We start from the raw sequence: 16,333 nt of genomic DNA, 5'->3' as shown, positions 1-16,333 counted from the left end.
ACTCTAGATAGGTGTTCAAGGTGATTCCCAGGCTTCTGACAGTCCCCTTACAGCGCCCCCTGGAAATGGGACGACCGAGTCGTAACAGTATACCCCCTCCCACCAGTCTGCTCAAGAAGAGAAGGCGATCCTTTGGCTGAAAAAAGTTGAAGAGGAAAAGCCACAGCAAGAAAATCCAACACCAACCTTGGTTGATAAGTTTACAGTCCTGCCATAGGTGAATATTCCAATGAGCAAAGCATGTATTAATACCCATATGGGCTCCGATGTCTTTCCTCTTTATTGTTCGAGTGATACGGGAGGAGTGCATGGAGTTGGTTTCTGGTGAAGTGGATTCAGGAGCAAGGATATCTGGAATGGCATTATGGACGGTATTCTTTAGGACATTAGTTTCCTGTTCAGTACTGCCGTCTTTGGAGGAGATAATTGGCGTATTAGTAACTGTAAGGTCTGTAACATCTTCTGACAAGCAGGATTTGTCTGTTTCTGCAGCAGTATTTACATTGATTGTGGTCTGAGGCTTGCAAAGCATAGAGACTTGGGAAACATGGGTAACTGGTGTTCTCAAAGTAAACATGAAAAAGTCAGAATTTTCTTTCATCTTGGATGACTTCGGAGTATCAAATTCAGGAGCAACAAGAGTTTTCAAGTCTTTAGAAACTGGATTAACATCTGAAAATGTAGAAGTTCCAAAAGCTAATTCTTTAGGGTGATCTTCAGACAAGACTGAGATTTCATCATTGCAAGTGCTCTGTGGTGTATTCATGGTATCAGAAATGGTTTCTTTGCAAAGTGTTTCTACTACAGGTAGTTGATCTTCAACTCTGTTAACACTGAAAGGTTGTTCCTTGGAAAGAAATAGAACTGGAGTCTCTTCAGAAATCACCTTTACACTGTTACCTAAATTTTCAGCTCTAGCCTTTGAATTGATGATCGTTTCTTGCAATAAAACACTAAGAACAGTACTTATCATCAGATCTTCGAATACAAGATTCAAATTCAAGTCTTTAGTTTTAGTGGGACATATTATATCTTTCAGTACTTGAGCTTCGGTTTCAGATTGCTGGTTTTCAGGAGTCTTTAATTTCAGAGACACAGCAGGTGGCATTGGTGTGGCTGATTTTACATCAAAATCAGATACCGGTAGATCAGAGATCTGTTCTTCACTAATTGTGGAGCTGGAAACAGGATACACATTGGCAGGGATCAGCAGGTCAGGATCAGTGGTTGAGGCTGCAACTGTGTCCAGTTCTAGGAGAAGGCTTTCATTTCTTATGACAGGCTGTTCAGTTTCAGATTGCTGGCTTTCTTCCTTGTCTGAATTCTCCACGGTTTGCTTTGACACAGAAGAGATTTTTAAACTTTCTGAGAAGTCCATTACATTCTTAGTAATTGCGGGTATTTCTTCAAGGTCAGAAAAATCCATTAGTTCACTTGAAACAGGAACTGTCTCTTTATTGTCTGAAAATTCTATGATATTGTTTGAAAGGGCAGGAGTATCCCCACAATCTGAAAATTCTGGTGTGTGCGCCATTTGAACAGCACTATCTGCAGGTTTGTTCACGGCAAGACAGGAACCACTGTCATCACTAGATTCAGATTCTTCAACACTGTTGCACAACTTGCCATTAATCTCCAGTAAAGTCATATCTTGGTTTCTTAAGATGCAGCTATTGGAGTCTGCATCAGAACTCTCTTCTTCCTTTGGCTTTATTTGTTCTGATAGAGGGGCTGAGACACTTCCTTCTGAATACTCTGATCCATCCTTTGAATCAAGAGGTGTCAAATCTCTCACAGATGTCAGTGATTCAGTCAACTGCACAGGGATATTCTCTGGAAAACTACAAGCTGAGAGAGAGTCTGAAGAAGAGGCTGATATATTTATAACTGGAGCAGTCTTTTGACATTCATTCGTAGCAGGGAAAATCTGCTTTATAGCAGTCTTTGGAGAGGCACATGAGGTAGCATACTGTTCTTTAAGCGAAAGCTGGTGATCATTTTCTTTTTTCAGGTTTTCAAATTGCCTTGCAGTAGTTTCCATCAGCTGCTCTGTTACTTCTTCTACCTTATAGATAAACAGAATGTCTGGTTCTGGCAACAGTGAAATATGCATTGATGAAAAGAGCCCACGTGCACGAGTTCTTGTGTATGTTACAACATATTCATCATAGAAGTCTGATATCTGCCTTTTAATCTGCCAAAGCTGCTCTTTTAGTGTGTGTATGTCCATATTGTTATCAAACCCACTCAGAATAGAAAAGGGTTTAGCAGAGCTTTTAGGGATTGAGACTGGTGTATTGTCATCCAGTTTGGGAAGAGCACAGGCCTTTTGAGTGGAACTAAGGAATCCCACAGTCTTTACTGATCCATTTGATACAGGTTCTATCCTGCTCACTTGAAAGCACTGAGGGACTGATAGATCCTTACAAGAGTCAGCACAACACTTAGGAATTGAGACTGATGTACTGTCATCCAATTTGGGAGGAGCACAAGCCATTTGAGTTGAACTAAGGAATCCCACAGTTTTTACTGATCCCTTAGATACAGGGTCTAGCCTGCTGACTTGAAAGCTCTGAGGGACTGATAGGTCTTTATAAGAGTCAGCACTGCACTTTGAATTCTGAGAAACTGGGTTAGATGGGCTGAAGCACTCAACAGAAAACAAGGGAATCCCTAGTGTGGCTTCTTGAACAGTGTCAGGGTTCTTTGTTTTGGCAGAGTGCTGGAATTGAACTTGGGATGCGCTAGCATGAGGTAAGGAATTAACCAGTTTTTCTTGAGTGTGAGTGTCTTGTGCAGAGGTAGCAAAAGCACTTCCACGGTTACGAACATTCTTACTGGCTTCAGCTAATAGATATTGCAAAAACTCATTACGTCCTTGTAATTCTTCTACAGACAGGGACTGGGGGTCATAGCCACAAATAACATAATAGTCTATCATTGAAAGATTAGCAAGCCACTCAGTACAGTACTGAATTTGCAAGTTATGGTTTTCTTTAACAAGTCTATCCTTTAAACTAAGGTCTTTTTTAGAGGATTTCAGAGAATGTATAGGCTTAGAAAGGGGTGTCTTAACATGATAGGAAAGCATTTTAAGTCTGTGTGTGCCTTTGCTGCCTGGGGAGCTTGAACTTTTTGGTTCGTGCATTCTGTCACGGTTAAGGGCGGGTCTGATCAGGACTTTGGTTGGGACACCCCTTGAGGTCACTGAATATCCTAAAGAGGTAGTACACTGGGGCAGAGGAGCAGCTAAAGGCATACACGGAAAGGACAGCTATGGATAGGCACAGGAAACAGGAAAGTGAAAGCAGAGCAACCCTTGTGTGAACAAACAGGAAACGGATTACCAGTGGACAAACACGCTGGGGTTGTACACAGAGTAAGGCGCAGAACCTCCCACAGTGACAGGGAATCTCAATGCCTCTGTGCAGTTTGCTCTTACAGATAGTCACCCTGCCAGCCCCATAGAAAGGAGGCAGCAGAAGTGATTCTGTCTCTGGACCCTAGAGCACAAACAAAGATAGTACTTACATACACAGGACACGCTCTTGTGGGTCCAGCTGGAAACACAGTGGCGATTCCTGAGAAAACAGCAATAGCACACTGTCACTGTTAGGCACGAAATACAACGTATAACACTGGACAAGGATGGGGGCTGGAATTGCCTCCTGGAAACCAGGAGCCAACCCCAGTAGACAGGAGGACATGTATACACTGGTGAAGACTGATAGAACACTTACCAGACACAAAGAACCAAGAAGAAACAGAAACAGAAGGGAACCAACAAAGAGGCAGAGGCAAGAACTAGGAACAGGCTCAGGCTGAAGCAAAGGCGGGTCTAGGACTTGAAAACAGGGCGCAAACTTCTGTCTGGGACAGACAGAGACAGGACTGGGAAACTGAGAACAGGCTCTGGCTGGAACAGGCAAGGACAGGACTGGAATACAGGGAGTAGGAAATGAGCAGTAAACAGGACTGGGAAACAGAGAGAAGGTTCAGGCTGAAACAAGGCAGGAGCAGGGCAGAGAAACAGGGAGCAGGCTTTGGAAGAAACAAACAGGTACAAGGCTAAGAAGTAGGGAGCAGACTCTGGCTGGAACAATCAGGAGCAGGGCAGAGAAACAGGAAACAGGATCAGGCTGGAATAGAACAGGAACAAAACTGGAACACCATCCGACAAGGGGTCTGTAACACAAAGGAATTGAAGTCCGATGCACGACAGGGAGCTTGAGGAAATGGCTGCTTATAAGCAGTTCCAAGCTGGGCTGCACAGGAGAGGTTTCAGGTGTGTGTAGTTTCGGACACTTGCAAGTCCTGGAGGAGAGGATCCAGTGAAAAGGAGCAACTGGACTTCTCCCATTGAAAACAATGGGAAACAGAATCCGGGTTTTCCTGACTACCAAGCTGTGCATTATGGGATTCGCAGTCCCAAGAAGCAAATGTAGTCCTACACAAGTGTACCATGGAGAAAAGAGAAACAAACAGGAGTCATCAAGGGACTCTAGATAGGTGTTCAAGGTGATTCCCAGGCTTCTGACAGTCCCCTTACAGCGCCCCCTGGAAATGGGACGACCGAGTCGTAACATCTACTATCAGAATGATGAGATGCCATTAGTGCATTGTTTTCTTCCGCCCTCCCCCTTCCTTTCCTCTCTCTTCCTCCTATTATTGTTTATGGAAGCACAGCATTAATAGGCCATTTCTTCACTTTTGCATGGTAACTGGATAATATCTTGTTCATGATGACTTGAGAGGAGTGGTTAGTAAACATACTCCAGACTCTTTTTCTCTGTCCCAATACGCCACAGGTTCTAGTTACATTAGCGAGTGCACCCACCACTCAGTACCCTGGAGACAGTTCGAGAGGAACAACCCATAGTTGAAAGTTAAAAGATCAGATCGGACTCCTACATAGATTCAGATAAAAAATATCATGTTTGGACATACTTACTGCCCTTTCAGCAAACATTCTATTAAACATCCCATACTCTTTCCTTCCCCATTGAATAGCTTCCCTTATTCCTTTACCTCCACTCCTGCTATAACTCTCTCATATACACATTTAATACCCAGTGGAGTAACAAAACTTGAGGGCACCCCCCTGCAAAGTACATGAAGGGTGGCCCCCTCCCCCGGAGCCAGCCAGGGGTCTGCCATCCTTGCACAGTGCTCTGGGCTGAAGGTGCCCCTGGAGCCTGCCCCCGCACTGTGGGGGCTAATGTTACACCACTGTTAATACCTTCTAGGGCCAGAGGAATACTTTGTCTGCTCATACACATCAATAAAAACTGAAGGCTATATTTATGGCAAAGTCACGCAGGGCAGCAAGTCACCTTGCTGCGCTGCATGACAGGGAAAGGGCAGGAATGCACCATATTTAAAGTAATACAGCACATTCCTGTATTTGTCCCTGCACTGGCGCTATTTTGGCTGCCTAGCACCAATGCAGGTACCCTGGCACCTTGGTGAAAGGGTGCCTCAGTTATATGGAGGATTGTTTTATCCAGGAAGGGGCACTTTCCTGCACAAAAACCATCCCCTAAGGCGTATTCCTCTTTCTCTATGTGCTGCAGAATGAAGCGCACATAGAATGAAGAAGTAACAAGAAGAAATAAAGATATTTCTCCTTGTTACACCTCACCTGGGAAGGCATAGAATTTCAGCGCATTCCCAAGTCCACCACTTTTGTGAATCCAGAATGGCACCAAAAGCCATGGGTGTTTGATGGGAACACTCATGCAATACCCATGGAAAGCCTTCCTGTGTTCTTTATCATCGATTACTTTGTAAAATGTATTATGTTTTCAAACATTGCATTCTTTTATATGTGCACTATATATTTTTTTTTCTCTGTATTTTGTTCTTTTTGTGCGACTGTTTGTGAATCTCCATGTACAGTTATTTCTTTCTTTTATATACTGGGGCTAACTGCCAATGTTACTATTTTACGGCACCTGTACAAGGTTGAAAATAGCACATGTTTTTTTTTTTTATGCTCACTTTGGTTGCCTTCTCTTCCTGAAAAACGGCCTCTTTGTCACCTCTTCTGTACACACTATATAACTATTTCTCCTACTCAATCTTAAAACTCTTTACAACTAACAATTTTCTAAACCAAACATGGCGGCACGGAAGCGCCATCGGGGTATGGCCGCTCTAGCTTAGTATATTTCTAGCTCTTTGTTAATTACGGTTTTCATGGATACTTTCCGCCCGTCGGTCCAGTGTTTTCCCTCATTAGTCCCCTTTCTAGCATTACTATGGTAGATTTAAATAAGCAAGATGGCGGCACCGCCTGCCAGTAAGACGGTACAGAAGAAACATTCACAAGGCACGAACAGGTAACACAGTCCTTGTGACTACGGCTCTCTCTCTCCCCATTTTTTTAAATGCTTGCTGTTCGTTATAGTTTTTTACCCATTGCATTGCGATTTTGCTTGACCCTCTCCTCCTCCTTTTTGGGACTTTTAAATCCCGAGGTTTCAATGAGACGGAGGTTTTGTTTACGTCGACTATCTACATATTAACCTCCATGTGCCTGCTCTTCAGTTTGAATAAGTCGTTTTAGAAACAATTGCTTGCCACATATACGTATTTACTACTAGTGTTACTCGTCATCTCTTCCTTATTGCATTGCTACCTTGTGTGGCCCTCTCCCCGCTGTTTTGACTTTTTTTGACTTTTTTTGAACTTCTAAATCCTGAGTTTCTAATGAGACGGATTTCTACTAACGTCTGCCGCATCTAGAATACTTTTTGTGTGCCCGCTACCATAATTATTTGCTACGCCCCATAACCTAGTCAGCTTTAGATACTTTCATATTCTGCCACCATTAATTCTATTTATAGGGGTTTTTGTTGTCCTCTGTTGTATACGCATATTTATAATTTCCAAAGCGCTCTTTTCATTTGACCAGTGTCGATTATATCCAACACTCCGCTCTCTCTCCTGCCTTTAGCAGTTTATTTTTCACGCCCAAATAATGTAACAACCTTCTCTATGATCAATACAAATGAAAGAAATTTGTCTCCATTTACCATTTGGTCTATAACTTTAAAACTTTACACAAATGTTGTCTATACGTTTCGTGTACAAATATCTATTGCTATTTATTCTGTAGGCTTATCATGGTCACGTCTGCCTTCCGTTTTCACCTACCTGACGTATACATTTGAATAGTGAGGCTTATATCAACAAGCCATCCTGATGCACCTGAACTCCATATTTTGACATGCCTGATTTTTGGTATGGATCCTATTTTGGTAGGTTTTTTTCTTACGGACTAACTCCTTTTTGTGCACTATATAGGTTGGGGTGCTCTTGGGACTTCTTCTTCGCTGGTCAATTATTAAGTTAAATTCTCTATAGAACACGTTTAATAATTTCTGTATTTTTATGCATGGGGAATTCACGTTATTCCACATAACTACTATTAATTACACCTTTGTTCTATTTTTCTATTTTGGGTCTAATGTGGAAACACACCTTTCTGTCCCATCATCACCATTTCCTTTCTAGTGGTTTCATCTTCTTTCCTCTAGTCCTATTTCGTATTTTCTAAGTAATGTCTTCTTTTTTCTGATGGCTATTTGAACACGGTTTCCATTGTTACATTTATATTTTTGGAATGATGAAATAAATTCCTTGTTTTGTTTCATTCTTTTTCTGTATACATATGTTACAGCCTTGAAAAAGTCATGTTGACGAAACACGTGTTGGCTGTTGTTTCTCTGGATGTCTAATGGACACTACCATTGCTATTGCTCTTCGTGACGTATGATGGATATTGCTTTATGGAACACTTTTGCATGAGAAATAAATGTGTCTCTACACCATCCTTTGCATTGAATTCATCATTGGTATACATCACAACTTATTGGATACATTTGGTGTGCCCTGGTGTCTACTTTTGAATAGAATGAAGAAGTAACAAGAAGAAATAAAGATATTTCCCCATGTTACGCCTCACCTGGGAAGGCATAGAATTTCAGCGAATTCCCAAGTCCACCACTTTTGGTAAATCCAGAATGGCACCAAAAGCCAGAGGTGCTTGATGGGAACACTCATGCAATATCCATGGAAAGCCTTCCTGGGTCAGAAGAACTCAATGCAGCGATCTGCATTGCTTTGCATTACTCTAGATTTATCAAGCCACTCATGGCCATAAAAGGTGGCCTTGAGTGGCTTGATAAATCGCATTTTAAGCTTCTGTTGTGCATGCACCACCTTGCATGGTGAATAGCTATGCAACCTCAATCATAAATAGGCCCCTGACTTTATATACACTGAAAACCCTTTCCACAAAATACAAGGATAGTGATTTGACCACGTAATAATATATCTCTGAATGTCGGTGGCTTAACCCTTTATATTAAAAGAAAGAATGTCTTATTATATTTGGCCTCCAAACATATGGACTAAAGCCTTTTGCAAGAGACACTAAGTACCAGAATAGAGACTGAAAAACTCAAGAAAGCCTGCATTGGGAGGTTTTTTATAGCTCAAGGGCCCCAACTTTAGACCCACACTACACAGACCACCCCAAAACAAGCAGCGTGTCGAAAAAGGTGAGGCAATCCCTCCCCAGTATAGTGATACAATCCTGCAAATGATGAAGGAAGATATGCATTTGAGTTGATAATATGTTCTTGAGTAGTTTGTGTAGGCTCTATATATGCTTTGAATAGCACTAACATCTCTTTCTTCCTTTGCCTCAACAGAATGCTGGCTGAGGCAGGCACAATACGCAGCCTTGTTGGGGGAGGTTAGAAGCTGGCATTGGAAACTGTTCTGGACAGAATAGGTCCCATAGACAAAACTTATAACCAAGACAGGGGATTTCTCAATGACATAATGAAAGTTCAAGATTTTAAAGGCATATGACGCATCCTACACCCCTCAGATGAGAAATACACACACTTTTTAGCTGTTCATGACACACAGACGAGACTGGGTTTTTTCCTAATCTCTTACTGTGTTAGAAATTGCGTCTTTGGTTGGCAGTCAGGTTACTCTCTGTCCAAGCAAGTACCCTCACTCTAATCAGGGTAAAGGAGAATCACCCTCAGTTAACCCCTGCTCATCCCCTTGGTAGCTTAGCACAATCAGGCAGGCTTAACTTCAGAGTGTAGGTGTAAAGTACTTGTACCAACACACACAGTAACTCAGTGAAAAAACTACAAAATGACACAACACAGGTTTAGAAAAATAGGAAATATTTATCTAAACAAAACAAGACCAAAATGACATAAATCCAACATACACAAGTCAAGTTATTAAATTTGAAAGCAAAAGAGTCTTCAATCTTTGAGAAAACAGTAAAAACACTGTTAGCGTTGAAAAGTACCTGGGTAGTGTCAAAATAGCACGCGCGGGCAAGTGTGAGTCGAAAAAGGCTAGCAATGTGTCGATTTCTCACCCGCAAGCGAGCCCTTGCGTCATTCTCCTCCATTCGGGTTGTCGTGCGTTGTTTTTCCTCTTCACAGGAAAGCGATGGGTCGATCCGGGCAAGCACTCGGGTACGGACAGATGTTGCATCGTTTTTCCATGCCCAGACGGGTTTGCGTAGAAAATCCTGCTGCACGGTATCAGCAAAACCGCGCTATGTGGGTTGCGATGTCATCAGCCTCCGTCAGCAGGTGTTGCAAGTCGTTTCTCCAGCTGCGTGCATCGATCTTCCAGCCACGCTGCAGGTGGAGCGTCGATTTCTGCCGCGTGTTGTTTCTCAGCCACGTCTCTGAAGGTGCGTCAATATTTTCCCGGCACAGTGGTCTGTGTGTGGATTTTCAATCTTGGTCTGCCAGCTTCACCTGTCAAGGCTGCAAGAGCTGGAGAGGACACCACTTGGCAGGGCAGGAGTCTCAGCAGAGAGTCCAGGTGCTGGCAGGGAAAGTCTTTGATGGCCCTGAGACTTCAGGAACAGGAGGCAAGCTCAGGACAAGCCCTTGGAGATTTCTTCACAAGCAGGAATACACAACAAAGTCCAGTCTTTGTACCCTTTCACCAGGCAGAAGCAGCAACTGCAGGATAGCTCCACAAAGCACAGTCACATGCAGGGCAGCACTTCTCCTAAGCTCTTCTCCATGCAGAGGTTCCTCTTGATGTCCAGAAGTGATCTAATTTTTCAGGGGTTTGGGTGCTCTTCTTATACCCATTTTGGCCCTTGAATTAGGCCTACTTCAAGGGAAAGTTTCTCTTGTTTGTGAAATCCTGCCTTGCCCAGTCCAGGCCCCAGACACACACCAGGGGGTTGGGGACTGTATTGTGTGAGGGCAGGCACAGCCCTTTCAAGTGTAAGTGACCACTCCTTCCCTCCCTCCTAGCACAGATGGTTCATCAGGATATGCAGGCTAAACCCCAGCTCCCTTTGTGTCACTGTCTAGAGAGAGGTGCAAACAGCCCAACTATCAAACTAACTCAGACAGGGAATCTACAAACAGGCAGAGTCACAGAATGGTTTAAGCAAGAAAATGCCCACTTTCTAAAAGTGACATTTTCAAACACACAATCTCACAACCAACTTTCCTAAATGAAGTGTTTTTAAATTGTGAGCTCAGAGACCCCACACTCCACATGTCTATCTGCACCCAAAGGGAATCTACACTTTATTCATTTTTAAAGGCAGCCCCCATGTTAACGTATGAGAGAGATAGGCCCTGCAACAGTGAAAAACAAATTTAGCCGTATTTCACTGTCAGGACATATAAAACACATTAGTATATGTCTTACCTTAAACATACACTGCACCCTGCCCATGGGGCTGCCTAGGGACTACCTCAAAGGTGTCTTACATGTAAGAACATTGAAGGTTTAGGCCTGGCAAGTGGGTACACTTGCCAAGTCGAAATGGCAGTTTTAAATTGCACACACAGACACTGCAGTGGCAGGTCTGAGACATTATTACAGGGCTACTAATGTGGGTGGCACAACCAGTGCTGCAGGCCCACTAGTAACATTTGATTTACAGGTCCTGGGCACCTTTAGAGCACTTTACTAGGGACTTACTATACTAGTAAATCAAATATGCCAATCATGGACAAACCAATCAACAATACAATTTACACAGAGGGCATATGCACTTTAGCACTGGTTAGCAGTGGTAAAGTGCTCAGAGTTCAAAAGCCAACAAAAACAGGTCAGAACAAATAGGAGGCAGGAGGCAAAAAGATTGGAGATGACCCTGCAAAAGGAAAAAAAAAAAAAACACACTCTTTGATACTTTTAGCGCTAGATTGTGACATCCTGGAGGTATCTATTCCAGATCATGCACCAGTCTGTCTCTGTATGGACTGGAAATTAAGTAAACTCATTAGAAAAACATGGCTTCTTAAAGACTCCCATTACAAGATGAACCTTGAGAAAACACAGCTGAAATCAGACCTATTCACATATCTCAACAAGAAAAACTGTCAGTGGTCTCAAATTTATGAGCAACAGCTAAGTCTTCCGTCAGGGTCTTGTCATGCAAGACTCTGCAATAGCCAATAGAAGGAGAGCGGATCGTCAAACCATATGGGACAAACCATTAAATCTCTGACACATCAGTACACTGTGACCCGGAAAGCAATGTTTAAGAAATAGTTGGAGAGAGAAGTCAAAAATTGATCTTAATGAGCAGAATACTTGCTCTATAGATTAAAAGCACACCACTCATTACGAGAAGAGTGACAATATGGATCGCTTGTTGGCAGAGCAACTGAGGTAAACAGAGTCAATAGTGACCATCCCTGTAATAAGAGATGTGTCAGGCCACTTAGTCAGGAAACCACAAGAAATAATAAGAACCTTTCCCTCCTCTTATAAAAAAACTCTGCAGCTCTGAATTAATGTACGGTGCGGCTAGGGAGGACAGGGTCTTTGAAAATGTAATATTACCGGGTTTTCACCTGGACATTAGCCTACACCTAGAAGAACGAAATAGGGAGCAAGAAAATAGTGTAAGCAATTCCAAACCTTTGATACAACACAGCTCTTGGTAGACGGCTATACAGGGGAGTTCTCGAAATGGACAAAAAATACAGCAAATGATACCCCATTCGAAGTTTTTTTTAAAGATGCTTAACAATCAGGAAGTTTAGCTAACCTTTCCAACAGAGCATTGATTATGGTTCTTACAGGCAGGGATAGATCTACTCAATGTATACATCAAACTATAAGCAGGAATCCTACCTAGCCAGGCAAGTAATGTTTCATCAATCACAGGTAGTTTTTCTACAGATAGCAGCACTCAATCATATGCTAACCCTCAAGCATGTGCTTTGGATTGCTAAGGACTCCAAGGACAAGTCTTTAACATTATCTCTTGATACCAAAAAGGCGTTTGATCGCATTGAATGGGAGTATATGTTTCATACCCTCAGGAGGCTTGGTCTGAGAGGTAAGTTTATTTCTAAAATGAAATGATTAGAGAAACATTCCACTGCACAGGTCAACTGTTGAGGCTTTATATCTATCCGTTCCCTATTGGCAGAGGAACATGCATGGGATTCACGTTTCACCATTATCATTACTACTGGCACTAAACCCTATTAGCAGCTGAAATCTGCAAGTCCACTGTCATTACTTCGGTTGTAACTCCAACTGGAACCTCCAAGATATTACTATATGCTGACAATATCTTACACTTTCTTACTTAAATAGTTCTCTCTCAGCCCTCATGTTGATGATAGTGGAATTCTGCATGGTATCTGGCTTTAGAATTAATTAGGGTAAGTGTGAGTTGTTGCTAATGTCACTTGGGCCAACGACAGCCATCATTGGGGGGGGGGGGATTCATTTCAGTGAAATCCATTAAACTGAAGAACCTGGGAATTTATATCACCAGAGGCTTGGAAAAAAAATATATCCATTAATTTAGACCCACTTCTTATTAATACCCAAACTGACTATACGAGATGAGATGTTTACCTATGTAGCAGGCATGCTCTACTTACTTGTATGGACCCCTTCTCTCAATGCTATAACTAAACATGAGGGGGCTCCCCTGCAACGTACATGGAGGGTCCCCCCTCCTAGCCCCCAAACCCAGTCAGGAGCTCTCAAGCCAGGGACCTGACGCTAGTGCACAGTGCTGGCTGTGCTAAGGGCCCCCTGCACAGCGGGAGCTGCGGGGGCTTCTGTTATTCCTCTGCCATCACTGAGACGTATCGATAAAGGTATCAAGAGCTTCATATGGGCTAATTAGAAGCGGAGACTGTGGCTGTCCAGAATTACAGCACAGAGGTTATGCGGCGGCATCAGTCTCCCATGTGTTGAACACTAGTGCATGGTGCTATAACTGTCCAAATTGCTTTACATGTGGCCAAGACCGAGAGATACTCCCCTACGGGTCCTTATACACCGTGAACTCAAACTCAGGGGCCCCATCTCCAATGGTTTTACCAAATATAAGACTTCTACCTTATTAACATCGGACCCTGCAGTACAAACTTCAGTACGGACCTGGATGAATGCTCATTAATTACCACAGACTAATGCCAGATTACATTCCATAGCAGTACCTCTCTGGAATAACGCCAGCATTCAGATGGATAACTGGTCGAAGGGGACATAAAAAAAACACACGGACAGAAGAATAACTTTTACGGCAGAATAAGAAGTGCAAATGTATTCGATTAATATATTGTTTTACCAGTATGCTAGGGCCCTTGCCATAGCTCATTCTAGATTCTTCCATTCAACAATAACTGAAACACTGGGGCCTACGTAAAAAAGTAATGTCAGGGTTCTATAATGTGTTTGGCCACCATTTTACACTCTGAGGGCCAGATGTACGACCTTTGGTTTTGCGACTTGCAAGCTGAGATCCCTATTTTGTGAATCAGTAACTGCATATCGACTCGCAAAATAGGGATGCTACATCCTACCAGGCCATTTTGCAGTTGCAAATGGCAATTATCACCTTTTGCTACTGCAAATTGGCATCATACATCGGGCCCTATACCCCTTCACATTCATCTTTGCAATAAATGGCAGCAAATGCTATACATAGGTTATGTGAAGGATAAATGAGGAGAGGTGATGGAAAATTTGAATTAAGGTGTAAGGTAGACCAGAATGAAATTCTACCTCTTCAAAGCAATACAGGACTGCTTTTGAATGCTGTAGAAACTCTTGACAGCAGGACTGTTACACTATTTAAACTGCTGCGGATGAAGCCAGACAGGATGAGACAGAACACATTCAGGTCCGTAATTGGAACCATCCTAAGCAGCACATTAGACATAATCACACGCTTGACAAAACAAATTGTTATACTGCATCACGTGACGGACTCCCTCACACTAACAAACCATGAATGACGCCTACTGTTCAGGCTTATAGCAGCTGCCAAGATATGTATCTTGAAACAGTGGCAATTGCTGCAACTCAACAAACATGATGAATGGCTTACTGATATGTACCGGACGATCTCCTCTGAGAAACCTATTTACAAGTTGCAGGATTTCATGGAGACCTTCCTGTTAATCTGGTCATCATTTATAACCACACTGCTTGATGAACAAAATGGGACTATCTCTTGAGCGTGATCCTTGCAGTTTGATTCAGTTTGATTAAATCGCCCCTCAAGAACCACCCTGTCTTTTGAACTATTCTTATGCATTCAATCCCCCTTTACCACAATATTCGACCCTTAATTGTCACTCCCTCCCCTTGTCCACCCATGCAGTGTGTGGGATGTGCAAGTCTTTCCTTAGACCCTAGAAGAATGTTCCCTCCCAAATTATAAGGGCAGTGCTGTATACTTTGTCAAGAAATACCTCACCAGCATACCTGAGCTGTACTGATAACATGATGTGTAATCCAGCGTATTCAGACACTGAAATGGTTAGTTTCATTAAGAAAAATACAGATTATTGGCAAGACGAGTGATCACATTGTCTACACTTTTTGGGGCAGCATGTTATTGTTAATATGTTTTTGATCTAGTCTGGGCACAGGTTGTTCCTACAGCTAATCAAATTAGGAAATGCATGTGTGGGGAGAGGCAGACAAAATGCAAAAGAAGACAAAAATAATTTGGAAAAATATATCTTGGGTTACGGCATGCTTGCTAGAAAAAATAAAAAGAGTGAGTATCAGCAGATTGATTCTATTCTAGGAAAAGTGACGTCAGGGACGATGGATATCAGCTAAAAGGGTACACCTCTCCAAGCGTTCAGGGATTCCTCATCATCATAGTATACGATCAGCAGCAAAGTTGCCATCAGGAATGTGCAGGATCAAGCGTGTCGAGAGAGAATGTCCAAAGTTCCAAAGATTATTGATATTTCAAAAGTCATAAAATGTTCCAATTGGTCCATAACATTACTTCACGTCACACGAGAGGGGCATCATCCAATGAAAATTATTAATTAACTTCACTTTGCAGCAGTTCATTTACTTCCCAGGTTCTGCCATGGGATTAGCTCATGTCTGTGTGAATCAAACAGTTTGAAACAAATTATAGTCCATGGTCCAGCACAATTTAACATTTCAAGGACAAATGTATTTCTCTTACACAGTTAGACAATTAATTTTACAAATTGGACTTTGCTTCTCATGGGAAAGAATTGTAAAAGGAAGCTTCACCTTACAAGAAACATAATTGCAACATCTTTTAAATGGCGACAAATAATACACGTTCTATAGGCCTTGTTAAGCTAACATAAATTATTCAAATGCAATACAGGTTATTCATTGCAGTTTAATAAAGCATGTAAAATATAAACATATAAACTTATCCACATTAATATTTTCATTATTGAAAGCAATACATTACATTTAAAGTGAAGACTTTATTAATACTTTCCAATGATTGTGACAGAGAAGTGGATTTCTTTATTTCTGAGTGACTCCTTAAACTAGTAAATCACACAATAAATGTTTAATAAACACATTTGTTTCAATACATGTGAATAAACTAAAGTCTAAATTATACTTTAACATTATTTTTATTTTACTAACGTTAATAGGATGTGGTGTTCCAACGAATAAGAGTGGAAATGTGGTTGATCTGCAGTCGAAGAAGAAAACGTTTCATGGTCATGCTTGTGGAAATTTTGGACATTGGCATCGAGAATGTCCTTATAATAATGTGAATAATTTGGTGCAAAGTGATGGTGTTGCTCAGGCTGTTGGCAATGATCAAGTTCAAATTCAGAGAATTCAAAAACCATGAGTTCAAAATGTGTTTCCTTTTACAGGTGCACATCAAATGCAAATTCCACAGCAAATGCAGGTTCAGCAACAAAATGAAGATTCCACAAGCTCCAATGACACAGGAGCAGGTGATTGTTCCTCAGCAAAGCATTAATCAGAGAGCAAATGCAAATGTAAATCAGTTAGTGTCACA

This window comes from Pleurodeles waltl, chromosome 7 (genome assembly GCF_031143425.1).
Source record: "Pleurodeles waltl isolate 20211129_DDA chromosome 7, aPleWal1.hap1.20221129, whole genome shotgun sequence".
NCBI lineage: Eukaryota > Metazoa > Chordata > Amphibia > Caudata > Salamandridae > Pleurodeles > Pleurodeles waltl.
This window is presented reverse-complemented; position numbering follows the sequence as displayed.